This window comes from Schistocerca gregaria, chromosome 4 (assembly GCF_023897955.1).
Source record: "Schistocerca gregaria isolate iqSchGreg1 chromosome 4, iqSchGreg1.2, whole genome shotgun sequence".
NCBI classification, from domain to species: Eukaryota; Metazoa; Arthropoda; class Insecta; order Orthoptera; family Acrididae; genus Schistocerca; species Schistocerca gregaria.
Window position 1 is genome coordinate 404,495,892 of NC_064923.1, and position 18,302 is coordinate 404,514,193.

General features: G+C 37.0%; 1 protein-coding gene across 4 annotated transcripts in view; it reads left to right on the plus strand.

The window, feature by feature from the left end:
• The window catches only part of LOC126266879 (uncharacterized), a 268,806-nt gene that overhangs the window by 239,956 nt on the left and 10,548 nt on the right, over positions 1-18,302 (plus strand). The window contains exon 10 of one of the 4 annotated variants that reach the window (XR_007548941.1): positions 13,815-13,968. The exons of the other annotated variants lie outside the window; for them this stretch is intronic. The gene's annotated coding sequence lies outside the window, so the exon portion shown is untranslated. The remainder of the gene's footprint in view (positions 1-13,814; positions 13,969-18,302) is intronic. 4 annotated transcript variants of the gene reach the window in all.

Below are 18,302 nucleotides of genomic sequence, written 5' to 3' on the forward strand. Positions count from 1 at the left end.
CACAAGCAGACATATTTAAAGGCAAAGAGTAAGGGCTTACTCTTTGCCTTTAAATATGTCTGCTTGTGTCTGTGTATGTGCGGATGGATATGTGTGTGTGTGTGTGTGTGTGTGTGTGCGCGAGTGTACACCTGTCCTTTTTTTCCCCTAAGGGAAGTCTTTCTGCTCCCGGGATTGGAATGACTCCTTACCCTCTCCCTTAAAACCCACATCCTTTCATTTTTCCCTCTCCTTCCTTCCTTCCTGACGAAGCAACTGCCAGTTGCGAAAGCTCGTAATTCTGTGTGTGTGTTTGTGTGTTTTGTTCATGTGCCTGTCTGCCGGCGAATAACAAAACAATTGACTCACAAGGAGTGAATCTGTAATTTTTTATGTTTTGTGTGTTTACTTTTAAATGTGGAAATAAGTTGGGCAGCAACAGAAATAATTTTACTTGTATTTTATTTTGTGTTATTTCTATGTATATTTGAAATTTTTTACTAAAGATGATAACGGCTTTCATTTGAATGTTATATATTATGTAGTTGATATAGAAGGCACAATACAGCCAGTTGATGTGTTCTTCACAGAAATTACCTTCATTATACAGTAGTCTTGAAAAAACTGTGACAGAAGCCTGAGCAACAGGGGACTGATGTACCAGAACACACATTGATACTATGAAATAGTGGTGTGTAATCTGATGTATAGGCCATATAGGTTATGCCAAGAGTTGTAACTTTTTATACAATCACCTGACTATGTACTACTTGTATTTTTTTAGAATTGCTAATGGCTAGGCACTAGCAAAAATCTTGATTCGTCAAATAAAATTTGTGAGAAAAAGATGACCGACTTCTGTGCTCTATCATTTGAAACTCCATATGCTAGTTCATCACTCAATGTTGTTGGATGAACAATTCGCAGAAGTGTACCTGTGGAGACCAATCAGCTGCTGATAGTGCCTGCACACGCTGTACATGGTACGGAAACAACTGGTTCTCCCGTAGCACTGTCCATACAGTGACGTGGTCAACATTACCTTGTACAGCAGCAACTTCTCTGACGCTGACATTAGGGTTATCATCAACTGCGTGAAGAATTGCCTCATCCATTGCACGTGTCCTCGTCGTTCTAGGTCTTCCCCAGTCGCGAGTCATAGGCTGGAATGTTCCGTGCTCCCTAAGATGCCGATCAATTGCATCGAACGTTTTCTTGTCGGGACACCTTCATTCTGGAAATCTGTCTCAATACAAATGTATCTCGCCACGGCTATTGCCCCGTGCTAATCCATTCATCAAATGGACATCTGCCAACTCCGCATTTGTAAACATTGCAATGACTGCAAAACCACATTTGTGATGAACACTAACCTGTTGGTGCTACGTACTGATGTGCTTGATGCTAGTACTGTAGAGCAATGAGTCGCATGTCAACACAAGCACCGAAGTCAACATTACCTTCCTTCAATTGGGCAATTGGCGGTGAATCGAGGAAGTACAGTACATACTGACGAAACTAAAATGAGCTCTAACATGGAAATTAAGCATTTCTGGACACATGTCCACATAACATCTTTTCTTTATTTGTGTGTGAGGAATGTTTCCTGAAAGTTTGGCCATACCTTTTTGTAACACCCTGTATACATTGTTAGCAATGGAGGCATGACTGTGCATGGATATATATGTGGCCAGCAGTTAAAGGATGAAGAACCAATGTCAAGTATTCGAATACTGCATTTGAGAATAAGGTTCCAATTTCTTGATTTTGATACACATACTTCTGTTTGTTTCATTGACATCCCTTACTACTAAAAATCAGCGAGCCTCATTCACTTGTTATTTCAGATGGAAATACTGAACACAAAATTGTTCAGTCATTGATGCAATTCTTAGAATTCACTTCTCAAAAATTTTATAACCTCCACAGCAAGACATAACAGCATATGGTTATTGATTTAAAAAAGGAACAAATGTATTTGTTGTAAATTACAAGTCTGATGTCAGTACTAACTATAATGGAGATGTCTAGGTGTCTCTCTGATGGTGATGTACGGTCTAACATAGTCTCTTCCTTCCAGTATGCATAATTTTAAATTTATGTGTGATAGTAAAGTGTTGTCAAGAGTTAGGATACATCACATTGCCAACAATAAAAGAAAACGTAATCGTAAAATTGTCACAACAGTATATGTATTCTGTATTCTGTCTTTTCTTATGTCATAAAAAGAAACATTTTTAAGCTCTGCCGAGAACACTTGTGGCAGAATATCTAGAAGGGCAAAGTGTAAGAAATGAGCAGGCAAAGGAAGCAATAAAAGAAAAGAGGAATGTGTGGCATGAATGGAAAAGAGGTAAAAGGAAAAAAGAAAAGGAAATATCACAACAGTAACAAGAAGTGTACGAAAGTGGTAGCAGAAGAAACGTGGATAAAGCTGGGAGGAACTCACATGCGAGTTGGGAAAGGGTGTTACTGGGGCTAACAGAATGCTGTACGGAAGTACAAGGAGTCAGAGGAACGAAAGCACTTACACAAAGCTGACGAAAGGGGAAAAAGGAGAGCTATTAATGCAACCAGAGGAGATAAGGAAAAGATGGCAAGATTACTTTGGCAAATTACTGAAAGTGAAAAAGAAGCACAGTGCAGGGTCCTGGGCCTGGAAGAAGAGAAAGACATTACAATCTTAGAAGTAGAACTAGCACTGAGAAGAAGACAGGAAAGGCACCTGGGATAGATGACGTACGTGTGAAATGATGAAGATGGCTGGACCTACTGGGCCACAATGGTTATATAGATAGTTAAGATGCATATGGAGTCAGAGATGTGTGCCTGGAGAATGTGGAAAGGGAACAATAATTCCAGCATTCAAGAAGGGAGACAGAAAAGTATGTGATGATTATCAAGGTATCACACTCATATCACAAGTAGCAAAAATAATGGAGAAGATATTGAAAAGAAGACTGAGGGAAAAAGTGGAATGTTAGTTAGAAGAGGAGCAGTATGTATTTCGACATGGTGGACTCAATCTTTAGTATGGGATAGTTGAAGGAAAGGCATTGGGAGTATGAGACCTGGTGATGACATTTCTTGACTTAGTGGAAGCATATCATAATGAGCCCAGAGAAAGGGCTTGAGGAAACTTTCTAGAGAAAGGGAAATGGAAAACAAACAATTGACAACTTTCAAGTGATGTACGACAAAAGCTTCAGCTGTGTTCATATCCAGGTTGAAGGAACTGACAGCTTTAGGAAAGTTATAGGGTCAAGACAGAAGAGTACCGTTACCACTATTTTGGAAGAGAGAAAAGTTGCTCATAAAGGAAGGGAGAGGAAGTTACTGCTATTTTCCAGTCATATTCTGGTGTGGGAAACCAACACTAAGGAGGTACAAAAACAAATAGACTTCTTAAATGAAAAAAAAAAGAGATATAGAATAAAATGCAGTGTGGGGAAAAGCAAAACTATGGTGGTAACCGATGGGCAGGAGGGGGAGGGGGGGGGGGGGGGGACAGAGAAGACAATGGACAAATTAACATTAAAGGACAGTATACTGGAAGTGTGGGTAACTTCAACTATTCAGGAAGGGTGATAATGCAAATGCAAAATGCAAGAATGATGGCAAAAGTTAGCAAAAGGAACAACAGAGCAATGTATTTTTCCAGTGTGTGTGTGAGGGGGAGGGGGGGGGGGGGGGCTTAGTCTGGGGAAGGGAGGAATCAATGAAGTGTAAGGATATTCATTGGAGACCTGGACAATAAGAAGAAGAGAGGAGACTAGATTCAAAGCCAGTAAAATGAAATTCCTAAGTAATAGGTTAGGGACAATGAGGAGAGACAGAGTGAGAAATGAAGATGTTAGGAACATAGAAAAACTGAAAGAGAGAATTGAGAAGAACAGGTCAAAATGGTTTGGACAAGCACAGTGAATGGTAGATGGAAGAACACCAAGTTTGAAGGCAAGAAGGAGACCTACAGCAAGTTGGATTGATTCAATAAAGATGAGTTTAAGAAGAAGGAACCTGGAACAAAAGGAGAATAGTGGAAAGACAGGAAAAAACTGGAAAAGAACCATAAATTTCCCAAACTGGCTTGATTCTAGATAAATGGGAAATGAAGACGACAATGATACAACGATACAACGATTTTTAGCTTCAGGCCAAGTATCATTGGAAAGCAGAGAGTTCGGTGACACAAAATCGTGTTATTGTTAATCATTAATGCAAAACATTAGCTATGCATGATAATAATAACCACAATAAAACTTTGTTAACAACATAAACTGCAGGTATAACTTACAAATATTGCAATGAGAAGACAATACCAAGCTTATGTCCCATGATCTTTGCATCACTGAACTCACTGCTTCCAACTAATTTACAGACAAAGAATTAAATAAAACAAACTCCATTAGTATAGGAACAGTAGGTTGTGTACTATGTTGCCAAAATAAAGAGGAAATTATTTAAATTGCACTATTTAACATAAGTTTCTAGTAGTGAGGCTCAGATAAGAAGAAAGGAGAAATATCAGTTCAGTTGGTTTAATAACAAAAAAGATCAAAAATGTCATTCATAAAATAGTGAATACACAAAGGTAAAGTTGATTTTCTGAGAAGTTATGTTATCTCTAACATCAAAATGTCAGTTTTAGACAGGGTATCTACATGAAATAAAATATTGTGCTACAACTAACAAAAGTAGAATTCCTATCAAAAACATTAAAGAAACACTGCAGTCGCATTGATTGTTTAGAACAGACAAAAATATCAATGTCTCTTTGAATTACATATGTATTTCCAAATATATAAAAAATGAACACTCATTTCTAAAAGAATTTCAGCTTTCTTTCTAGCATAACAATGGTTATTTAGCATGCACTCAAACCTTTAATTCCTTTTAACTCATTACTAACAAGTCTCAAGTTCCAGTGCTTCATCACTTGCTCATTAGAAGCATTGTGAAAATTTCTTCCCCAGACAACCAAAAAATGAACATATAGAAAAGCAGGTATTTTGTACCTGAGGACAGTGCACAATTTGGCTTTCATTGGCTGCATACTGAAAATTCTCACTCGTTTATGTTCCAGCTGAGTTCTTAATTTCATCCATCACTACATTTCAGCATCAACAGTAGTTTAAAAGTAAAAACTATAAAGGAGCTAACAAATGTCTTAACATTACTAAAAAGCTCCAATTCCTTCGACAACAAAATCGTGGAATGACTCGACAGAACTCCTTACACCAGCAAATGAAGTATATTTTCTGAAAGAGTCAAAGACACAATAGGTACACCAAACTCTTTAAATTTATTTAGGGAATTGCTTACAACAGATTACTGATTCACATTAGTTAGCAAAAACTGGTTTTCATGAAGGATATCTTGTGTCGTAAGTACGAGTGGAGCTACAGTTTTCTTATCCACTAAGTCTAACTGAAAATGCTTGATTCGGCTTATCTAGCAAGTCTATGCATTTTGTCCTTTTATACAGTGGCCATTCAGTTTCCATTTTCAACCAAAACACCTTTTGTGAGTTGCAGTGTTGATATTTATTACCCAACCTGTGCTTCATATTTTATATAAAAGGTATATCCAGTGCACTTTCTGAAATAACTCTTAATAATTACACTTCTGACTCTGCTGGTGACTTTCGGACTTCCAGGAGCGTTAGCAAATATATTCAAAAGACATGTTCAATGCACTATTTTTACAAAAATAGTTCAAAGAACATACTATACTAGATCAGATACACAGATGAAAGCCTACACTTAATGGATGAGCAACAAAAAACAATAAGCAGCATATATAAAGATTCAAATATTGAAGGAAGGTAATGTTGACTTCGGTGCTTGTGTACAGGTACACTTCTGCGAATTGTTCATCCAACAATGCGTCAATCCTAATTTTAGTGCAAATGTTCTCTTTACGGATGAGGCTTCATTCCAATGTGATCAAATTGTAAATTTTCACAATCAACATGTGTGGGCTGGCGAGAATCTGCACGCAATTGTGCAATCACATCATCAACACAGATTTTCTGTGAACGTTTGGGCAGGCATTGTTGGTGATGTCTTGATGGGGTCCCATGTTCTTCCATCTACGCTCAATGGAGCACATTATCATGATTTCATATGGGATACTCTACCTGTGCTGCTAGAACATGTGCCTGTACAAGTATGACACATGTGGTTCATGCACGATGGAGCTCCTGCGCATTTCAGTCGAAGTGTTCGTACGCTTCTCAACAACAGATTCGGTGACTGATGGATTGGTAGAGGTGGACCACTTCCATGGCCTCCTTGCTCTTCTGGCCTCAACCCTCTTGACTTTCATTTATGGGGGCATTTGAAAGCTCTTGTCCACGCAACCCTGGTACCAAATGTAGAGACTCTTCGTGCTCATAGTGTGGACAGCTGTGTTACAATACGCCATTCTCCAGGGCTGCATCAGCGCATCAGGGATTCCATGTGACGGAGGGTGGATGCATGTATCCTTGCTAACAGTGGACATTTTGAACATTTCCTATAACAAAGTGTTTGAAGTCACGCTGGTACGTTCTGTTGCTGTGTGTTTCCATTCCATGATTAATGTGATTTGAAGAGAAGTAATAAAATGAGCTCTAATATGGAAAGTAAGCGTTTCCGGACACATGTCCACATAACATATTTTCTTTCTTTGTGTGTGAGGAATGTTTCCTGACAGTTTGGCCATACCCTTTTGTAACATCCTGTATATATGACAGTAGCTGAGCATGCCAGAAATACTATCATCAAATATATACACTTCAAGGTTTTATTAGTACATGATGCTATAAAACACACTGTGTATGTGGACAATTGATATACAAGTCTATCTCTCCTCCATTACTTGCATTAAGAACAACTAATGCAGTAGCTACCTATACATTTCCCATGAACAGGAAATTATGCCAAAATTTGAAGCCAAATGGCAAAGATCTGAGAGAATTTAGCTTAACAGACACTATGAGAGCTTTGAAGTGGTGTGACAAAAGAGAGGGATGTAATTGATGACAGTATGGTGAAAAGGAAAGTTGCTACTCACCATATAGCAGCGATGCTGAGTCGCAGATAGGCACAACAAAAAGACTGTCTCAAATATTTTTCCACTATATGGTGAGTATCAACTTTCCTTTACACAATATTGTTACAGTCCACCCTGGATTTTCCACGTGTTGATGACAGGCCACACAGCTGTGAAGTGGACCACCAAAGTAATACAAAAAAATTTAAATCAAAATGTGCATTGGATAACAATTACTCTATGGGTGCAGTGGACAGATATAAAATGCTAGTTAGCTGAACAGAATGTTTTCGCAAAATACTGATGTTATACAAAAATTCTTTTTACGATCCTACTGTGTATGCAAGTTAAAGTTCATACCAGAAAGAATATTTCTGTCACCAAATTTCATCTGGGCCTCATTCATGAGATGAAGGCATACCACCAAGAAAGGAAAGTTCAAGAGGTTGGTGATCAGACGAGAAAAACCCATTATGGTTTCAACAAAGGCACTTTCGAAGCATCACTGAATTTTGAATTGTCAGTAAAACAATGGCAACCTGTAAGAAAATGTTTTATATGTAGCATGAACAAAAAATGACAGTAATCACTTTATTGTTGTAAACAGGGACTATGAGTTTGCCTTGTTTTGAAATAAATCACACAAAAGACTTTCTGAAATGTGCTTCCTTGTAATGTTGTTTAGTTTTAGGAACTTCGGCAATAAAGACTATTCAAAGTACAATTTATTTTTAGAACTTATTGGTGAGAATAAATGTAGGAGAGTCTGCGATGACAATGACTCAGCGCAAAAGGCGCTGCAGCGTTCAGCACGGTAGGCACTGCCGTGTGGTGCATCCAACCACACATATATGTGCATTTTGTTATGGGAACTCAGCAGTGAAAGAGATAAGAACATCCAGAACATTTTGCAGTCAAGAATCTCTTGGTTCTCAGATTGCACATCTCTAATACTGTGTAACTGAGTAAACCTATTGCAACTCATCGTGGTTGTTTATTATTAGTTTTATATGTGCTGACACTGTTTGGAAGTGATCTCTACACCCAGAGGCTAATAATGTCAGTGAATCATAATTTTTTTCTGTAGTTATTGCAGCCTTCTGAATTAAACTGAATTTTGTGTTCCTGGGATAAGGTACTTTAGCACTTAAAATACGTTTAATCCCAGTATCTGCCCAGCCTTTCTCATTGCTTCCATTAGATTTGCTTTAAACAAGATTAAGAGCGCTACATAAATATGTTTAAGATACAATTCAAATTTCTTGTTTATACCTTCTCATTGAAAAATATGTATCTTCTTTGTGTTTGACACTAAATAAAAATGTAAATGTCATGTGACTAGGGCCTCCTGTGGGGTAGACAATTCGCCGGGCGCAAGTCTTTCAATTTGACGCCACTTCCGCGACGTGCGTGTTGATGGGAATGAAATTATGATGATTAGGACAACACAACACCCAATCCCTGAGCGGAGAAAATCTCTGACCCAGCTGGGAATCGAACCTGGACCCTTAGGATTGACAGCCTGCCATGCTGGCCACAGCTACCGGTGGTGGACGTGTTTGACACTGAGCTCAATTAATTAGCAGTCATTCTTTTACAAACATATTTTTCTTTTATCAAGAAAATCTAATTATTTGGCATATTTTGTGGGAAACATTTAATCACTTTGGTCAAATAAACCCATTATAACTTTTATGTGTAAGTCACTGGAGGTAGTTGACTATAGATAGGGCCAGGAAATGGTATCATAATACCTATTAGCAGTAAGCATACTATTTAATTGTTATCAATTGTCAGTTATCACAAATCTCTCAAACTACTATGGCCATTTTAAACTGTGGCTGGCACTAGGAGTGGTTATTTATTGCACTTTCAGATGAATGAAATATATGTTAGTGTCAGTCTGTATTATTGAATGGCATACTGACAGACATCAGGTGCAATGGTGTTGACAGAATTTCAAACAGAATTTTGAAAATTGCTCTAACTTAATAAGTAATGTTCTTAGCGATATGTGTAATGCATCACTGGCACAGGGAATTTTTCCACAGATATTACGTTATACAACTGTCAAACCTCTTCATAAGAAAGGAGACAAGAAAGACTTAGATAAGTATCACACAATCTCCTTACTGACATCTGTTTCCAAAATATTTGAAAAAGTAATTACTCACCAGTAGCCTCAATTTTAAGTAGGAACAATTTACTTAGCATATCATAGTGTGGATTCCAGAAGGGTTGCTCAATGGTGAATGCTATTTGTACACTCACTCAGCGAATATTAAAAGCTATAAATAATAAAATTTTGCCAGTTGGAATTTTTTGTGATCTTTCCAAAGTGTTTGATTGTTTAGACCATTTTACACTCTTAGAAGAACCCAAGTTTTATGGAATCGAGGGCTGTATATACAAATGGTTTTAATCATACTTAACAAACAGAGTGAAACATTTGTCCCAAATAATTCAAACAATGTTGAAAGGTAGAAAAGTTTAGTAACTAGGAAGAAATCACAAAGTGAGTCTCATAGGGTTCAATTTCAGGTCCACTCCTATTCCTTACATAGCATGGTACTTTTTGCAAACAATACTAGTGTTATAATAAATCCTATTTGACAGAAAGCAATGAAAGACATTTTTAATGATGTTTTTCAAAGAATTAAGTGGTTCTCAGGAAATGCACTCCCCCTAAATATTGAGAAAACACACTAGATTCAGTTCTGTACAACAATTAGAATCATACCAACAGTTGATATAGCACATGAACAGGAGACAATAAATGGGACAGAATGCTCAAAATTTTTGTATGTACATATTCATGGAAACTTGGGCAGGAAGAAGAGTATTTCTGAGTTTCTCATACAAAAGTTCAGCTATTTCTGCTCTTCATATAATTGCTGGTCTTAGAAACAAACAAATCAACCTTGTGATATATTGTCATTCAGTAATGTTTTCTGGAGTAATTTTCTTAGGTAATTCACAATTCTGATTGCACAAAAGAGAGAAATAAGAATAATATGTGGTGTTCACCTACATACTTCACATCAGTATCTCTTAAATGATTTGGGCATTTTAACAGCACCATCACAATACATTTATTTGCTAACAAAATTCATCCTGAACAATCCATCACATCTTGAGAAGAACAGAGACGTCCATACTTACAACACCGGAGATAAAAATGATGTTTATTATTTATTATTAAAGTTGTCAGTGGCTTGGAAAGAAGTTCAGTAGGCAGCACAAAAATTTTTAATTATTTTCCCACTTACATAAAATGTTTGACAGGTAGCAAAGCAAATTTTAAATCCAATATGAAATCATTTCTGCTGGATGACTCCATCTATTCCATGTACAAATTTCTATTTAAAAGCTGGTAGCCTGAGAGTGGCCCCTTGTTTGTAAGTGTACTAAAAAAAAAAGGCTTATTGGTGTTAAAACAAGTCAATTACACATATCCTGCAAATTCAGTCATTCCACATCAGTTCAGTAAAAGAATCATTCAAATAATCTCTGGAATATGTAAGTGACTGACTGACTGACTGACTGACTGACTAACTAACTAACTAACTAACTAACTCAGTGCAATATGGATGTTAACCACCATATCACAGAGGTTGTAGAATTCGCTGTATAAAGCCCTGTGTGAGATACTCCACATGCCATATTTCAGCTGGACAAAGTGTGATCAAATCGGACAATGAAGATATGAGCCACATTCGAAGAATGGTGGGTAACACTGTCATATTGGTCTGCACATTTACCTGGCTTGTCACCCATTGACCAGGTCAGCAACATGAATGGTTAGCAAGTTATTTCTTGTGGTCCTCCAGTAACTGCTCATAATGTTTTTGCACTCACATTAAAACTGAGTGGATGAAAGTGGCTCTGGACAATGTCCACACTCTTTAACTTATTGCCATAGTAGTAGCCCTGATTGTAGAACAGGAGGATTTCTTACTGTACTGAATTCTTGAAAATCAGACATAATGTTCAGTTCTGTAGTCCTAATCTTTTGTGGATTGTCATCTACCAAATCTGTGATATGGTGTTCATTTCAGTCACATGTATGCTTGGTGTTGAACATTTGAAACTGTTAGTGTAGTTTGATTCATAAAGATTATTCAGTAAAGGCCACATCTCTTAGTTGCTACTGCAGAAGCTAAGATTAATGGCAGTTCCTGATCACTGTATAACTACAAAATCAGACAATAATATACTGCTAATGTTTTTGTGAACATTGAAGAACACGGATTTAGTAAGTATTGTGGTAATTGTTCTGAAATGGAAATTTATCATGCAGTTATATCTCATTGTGAATGTACACAACTACTTTCACAGCTTGAATGCAAATGTACTGGCTGATTTTTGGGTGGAACATGAATTTCTCAGTAAACTATAGCATGTGTGTGTGAATATTGGAAGTGTAATCTGTAAGATGGATGTCAACAGAGAAGTGTATACGCTTGCAGTGCATAGAATGAAGATAGGGTGAGGAGATTTATAATATTAAATAGGACTAAAGGTTGACTGAGGTGATAAATGGTTATTTTAGCTTAATCAAAGTCCATATGATAGACACAGGTTAGCTATAAACTTGAAACAACAGTTACATATTTGTTAATCATTTCAGTGTAGATACTTGAAAGGCAATATCTAAACATGTTCACATAGGCTCTCACCTCAACTCATTTCCCCTATTATGTCTGATGTTTTTGGAACTTGAATTATGCAGACATGTGTTATACATAAGTAACTCTTCTTTTTTCCAAACAAACTATTTCAGGCAATTTTCAAAGGTTGGATTAAGAATGACACTGCAAACTTTATCTCAACATACGTCATAAGTGGAGTTTTTCTGAGTGATTAATAGTGTATGAAACTTTTCTTTACATATTGCAGAATGATCTAGGACAAACCTTACAATCAAACTGAGTATTTCAGTAGATATAAGATTCCTGTTCATAGTGAAGAGAACATGCCTTCAATTATAGCCCATTCTGCCACCAAAAATTCCAAATGAGCTACTTGTCCTTTGTAGTACATCCCTTTGATTAGGACGTCCTGAAAGTACCCTTGATTAGAAGGTAACCATCTTTGCTCTTGGCTGCTTTGCTTGTGTATTCTCTCCCTTAGGTGAAATGCTATAAGCAGATACCAGGAAGCATGAAAAAAAATTATAATAGCTAATATTGAAGTTTTCTGAAATTTATACATATTTGTTTAAACTGACTTGGTTTATTAATGTGGTTTTCACTAGTTAAAGATAGGATAATAGCTGGAGTACATAAAATATAATGATATTAAGACAATTTTTCACCTGTGACTTAAAAAGTTGAAGTTGCCATTAAGTACTGCTGTTCAGCCAGGGTTCTTAAATGAAATAAGCTGCTCAAAAAAAGTTTTGATTACCTGCATATGTGTGGACATCTGTACGATTAGATTCAAGTAGAACAAGGAATGGAAGAATAAATCTTATGACACTAAAACGAAATAAATGTGCTATGAAACTAAAACATAGCATTAACCAAATTTTGTTCAAAAATGGACATCTTCACTCATTCGTTAAATTAAAAGTTGCTGTTGGGTAACATTTAATACAATGTTGCCACATAACATGCACTGTCAAATGCTTGGATCCCCCTGGCATACTGCACATTATGTGGTCCAGACATTGTTGCCCAAGTCTGTCCCACTCTTCGATGGCTGCTCTTCTGAGATCTTTCAGTGTGTGAGGAGAGTTCTTGGAATGATGCAATTCAAACTTTAGCTGGCATCAGATGTGCTTAATTGGATTCATGGCAGCAGATATAGGCAATTCCATTTAATTGAGTCCTGCTGCATGGAGGAATGTGTTCATGAGATGGGCACATTAATTTCATGCAGTATCATCTTCAAAGAAGGATCCACCTCTAAAAAGTCGACTGTAGGGCTGGATAATAGGTTGGAGCATCATATTCTGATATTATACATCCCCGTACAGTTATAAGAAATGACATCCATTCAAGATAACAGTCCGAAACATGACTGTTCCACCTCTCTGCTGAACCCGTGTTACTACAAGCCAGGGATGTGTGTTGGCACCTGTATGACAATCACTAGACATCAAGCAAATCTTACATTAATAAGTGAGCAAAACGTGGCACCCATGATCCAGGTTCCACTCCACATTTTCTCTACCCCACATTCTTTATGCACTATTGTGCTGGTAGGTTTGTGCTTTTTGAAATGCACATCAAGTGGCCAAATTGATCAATTGAAGATAGTTGCATAGTTACAGGCGATATTTTATGATAGCAGTCATGAGCTGCTGTTGTGAATGCAAGTGAACAACTATGAGGCAAGTTTTCAGTATTTGGTTGAAAGATTGAATTGTGTTGTTGAGGTGCATACCAATCAAGTGAACAACTTCCTACACAGACAGCCCCTCTTGCTGTACAGTAACACACCATTTACACTTTAAATCACCTTTTGAGGAGCCTTGACAGGTGTAACAGAGTACATGAGCTGCAGTGCAGAGTTGGTGATTCGGAGTGTAGCAAGCTTTAATGAACTGCACTCAGAATGCAGGTTCATTATTACTTCTGTTATACTAGTTGCTGTACATAATGATTTCCTGTGGTCAAAAAAGTGTGACAAAGATGTGTACTACACTAAAATAAAAGCTATGCAACTCACGAGGGTTGTGGAAAATTTTTTTTGAGCAGCTTATGATAAACTTGTAAAAAAACCATAATTATAAATACAATCAGGGGATCTATAAATGCGCATGGTAATCATTTTTACTGTTGTTATTTCAACAGTTGTGACCTCAGTACCTCTCAGTGGCCAACTTATAAACGAGAAATTGGACAACATTTTGCAACTTCACATACTGAGATACTTGATCAGTCATGAACAAATTCATCATAAAACCATTGTACTACCTTTCATTGCCAATATTGGTGGAAAAATAAGGTAATTGTGTACATTTTCCATTACATGTCACTAAATTTATGGCCTTGAAATAGCTTTAAAAAATAAAATAAAGAAATTAACTTTTTAAATAATCAGAAATCTCAGTCTCACAATTGTGAACCATTTTCAGTTTAATATATTTATCTCACGGAGAGTAAGAGAGTCTAATTTTATGCCAAATTCTATAGATGAGTTTACAACTGATGTCAGAGGCAACAGAAAATTTCCAAATGTAACAGTGAAAATATAAATAGATATTTGTAACACAGTATAACATGTGCTAAATAGTGTGTTTTTGCTTGCCAATATATATATGAGATAAGAAAGTTCTAGCAGACTGCAAATACTTTAGAAGCAACAGAGACCACTCGCGAAATAGTAGAAGCATTGAATTGCATTAAAAAAACTTGCAAGCAGGAAAGAGAGGGGGGTTGGGGTTGGGGTGGGGTGGGGGGGGGGGGGGGGGGAGTAACTGGCACCTCATAGGGAGTCAGAAGGTATGCAGGTTTGGGTACAGTGTGTTAGCAGAGATTGAGACCAGGAGGATTATGAGTGCAAAGGATGTGCTTCAAGGATAACAGTTATCTGTGTAGTGCAGAAAAGCTTATCTGACAAAAACACCAAAGTTGGTCGTAAAATAAAATGATGTTTCCCTGTCTCTGTTAATAACTAATGTCAATATATTGCTCATATCATGAAATTCCTTCAGTTCATGGAATGGGTGCTCTAGTTGTCAGCTGTAACTCGGGAAGTCTAGATCTATTTATTTTGCCTCTGGCGTTGTGATGCATATCGTCTCTTGCACTTAACATAAAGTAGTACAGCACAAATATAGAGGTTTGTAATTGAAGGTATTTTCATGTTGACAAAGAGGGGTCAGCAACAACTTTCCACTTCAATCTAACTACTTCCTGTATTTTCAAAGTGTCTGTGATATGGCTGGAGTGTCACCATAACAACAGACTGAAAGAAATGTGAAAAAAAGTAAGCCATCCTCAGATACTCACCCATGACTAAACCTACCAGTTTCTGTGTAGATAGGACACTTGTGCTGTATTTCTAAAATATTTTACTGATTTGACTTCTATGACCTCAGAGGATCATAGTGGAAGGTTCTGCATTTTGTCAGGGTTACAGAGTAGTTTATTAGGTACAATAATTCTTTGCCCAGCCCAGGGTTCCTTGCAAAGCAAAGTGCAACACTATAGCGTTACCAGATAAATGACAGTGGACCAATATAACTGAACAAATCATTAATACCCACTCTGAAGAAAAATGGCCCCATGACTGCACCCTGCAGTCACTACTTCCTTCACAGCAGAGTGCTGTTGTTTAAATAAGAGTGAATTACAGCTACAGATAATTTACTTATCCAATAAATTCAAATTTTGAAAGCAGTAAGTCATCTGTTGATAACCAAACTGACTTGTGCAAAGAGTATTAAATCTTTAAAATGTTTGCACAATTGATCGTGTATTGAAGACTCCTAACTTTTTAGAGAAGACTGGGATTATGGGAACAGGTCAGTAATTTTGTGAAGGCAGGTACATTTTTTTCCTTTCTTTTAATTGTGTGATTAAATACCACATAATATTCTGTAGAATCGGTGAGGAAAGGAACATATAGGAAATACTGTCAAGAGTAAGGGACAGGATGATAGGACACCTGGTACAGTATCAGGAAATAACTTCAGTGAAGCTAAATGGAGCTGTAGAGGATAAAAACTGTAGAGCAAGACAGAGATTGGACATCAGGACATAGAGGACAGAGGACATAGGTTGCAATTGCCACTCTGAGATGAAAAGGTTGTCACAGGAGAGGAATTCATGGCAGTCCACATCAAACCAGTCAGGAGACCCATGACTTAAAAAATAGACATTCATACTTTTGGAGTAGGAGGATTTAGAAACATCTGTGGGTGTGATAATATCCTAGTGAAATTCATACTTCCAAGGGATCTCTGCATGCAGAAGATATGTTGTATTGATTTTGCATCTCTGTTGCTTTCTGAGTTCAGACATGAGTGATTTCAGTCATTTGGATTGATCATTCTTGTATGTTGATAGGAGTACTCTTGTCTTATGGTTATACCATGCTACTTGGCACTTTATGGGAGTATATAGTGTTCATGTGATACTCTTTTTAGCTAGAGTAAGTCTGTCTTTGTAGTGTTCCTTGCACTTCAGGGAGCAATAGGCTATACATGTGGTGTTTTCTACTTGGTCCCACCGCAACAAGAGCTTATATAAATTCTAAGCAATGTGAGGATCTCTTTCTTAATATGAGCCAGGTCATCAGAATTAAATTTAACTGGATATTTGGGCAGATCTTCTCAAGTGGTTAACAATAGTGCTATAAATCAATGGTTCTTTACAATAAATGATCAAAAAGAAGTTCCTCAGATTGTTAATTTGAGTTTCATACCCAAAGCACCAACTTACATCTCTTAGATCATTTATGATCACATTAATATAGTCATCTCTCAGACTTCTAACCCATACAAAACTTTGCTCAATATTTATTAGGGTGTTTACATCTAAATGAGAATGTTGTTCAAAACAGATTGAGAGAAGTATTTTATCGTGTTCAGCAAAGCATCCCCCTCCCATGATACTTAGTTTGAACATACTCTTGAGAAGGTAATAATAATATTATCTCAACAGACATTCGTACAAGTTGGTCAGTAGTTTGTGCAATACTAATTTAAAGATCTGAAAAGTTTTTAAAAAAATCACCACAGATGTTGACATTAATTTCAGATTTTTGAATCTGCCATCCTAGATTAAAATTTTTCCCAACACTTACTTCCATCTGCACTTGGAGACCTGAAAAGAACAATATTCTCTTCTCTCTATCTTATACAGCAAAATTCTGCATCAGGATGAAATTTCATAGTGGTAAGACACTGGGTTGGAATGTGGAAAGATGGTGGTCCAAATTCCTGTGCAGACATCCAGTTTTAGGGGTTCTGTGATTTCCCTAAATTGTTCCTTTGAAAAGGTGTGGCAGATTTCTTTCTATAGTTCAAGCCTCTACTGTGTCTCTAAAGACATCAATATAGATGGGAAATTGTAACCTAACTCTCTTTCCTTCCTTCCTTCCTTCATCAAGCTCAGTACAGTACAAGTTTACAAATACCTTTGCAAATGTAAATGAAACTTTAACAGATTTCCAGAACCTGTATATTTTCTTATACTTCAACTCATAATGGCTCCACTAACACACCCATGTGGGATGTAAAACTAATTTTGATTGTTAACTAATGTTTTGACTCACAAGCAATATGTCAACATTTTCAATGCAACAGACATGTTCTAATTCTAACATTATTCCTGATGCAGAGAATATTAACTTGCAATAGTGTAACTTTTTTATTTCTGTCATTATTTTTCTGCAGTCAACATTCTTATCAGTAGAACACCTCATTTGTGATGTCTGTAGGCTACAGTCTCAGTACATCACATTATAAATTTATATTTGGACAAGAGGACCGAGATAAGTTTAAGTCAGTTACTTGGTAAATAATCAGCCTGTCACATTTCTTCAAAGTTTTAGCCTTCTTTGTGTTTCTTTATTTAGGTGTTAAGCTCATTTTTAGGATACAGATGATGTTTATGGTTAAAATGGCGAATAAGAGTAGTAATGGGTGAGTGAGTAAATATGACTAATTGAATTTGTATTTTACAGCTTTTCAAGTTTTATTTCACATACACAATAAACAGCAGCCCTTTTTGTTAGATGACATTTTGTGGTGTTAGTACATATTTACAACCATCTTGCAATCAGTGTTGGATTAAACAATTATATTTACATCTGAGGAAGTTCCATTTCATACGTCTTCCTGTAATTCCCAATAACGAGATGCTCTTCCTAATAATTTATGAAACAGGTTGCACATTTGGCTCATCACCTATTGTAATGGAGTGTACATTAACTGGTAGTGATGGCCCTCACTCCAGAACAGAAGTTCAGGAATCAGCAGTCTGTGATCTGCTTGCAGATTTGTGTGAGGCATTCCTTCTGAAAGGAGGCATCCAACAGTGGGGGGAGGTGGGGGAAGTGTCACCAGTCATACCTTATTGTCCACTGCTTACATCCAGAATTCTTTCCACTGAGCCCGACTCTATTTTGACAGTAAGATGGCAACACATTGGGGAGTGGGATACTGAAGTTCAATGTGTGTAAAGCAGACCATAGCTCTTGATTTGTCACCAGTACTTCTCAAAGTGCCCTGGACCCAGCAGCTAACTGCCAGCTTCTCCCCAGCTTTACTAGGCAGAGATGAGTGCCTTTGATGGCCTGGGCTTCTCTATCTGTTGTGTTGATCAGATATG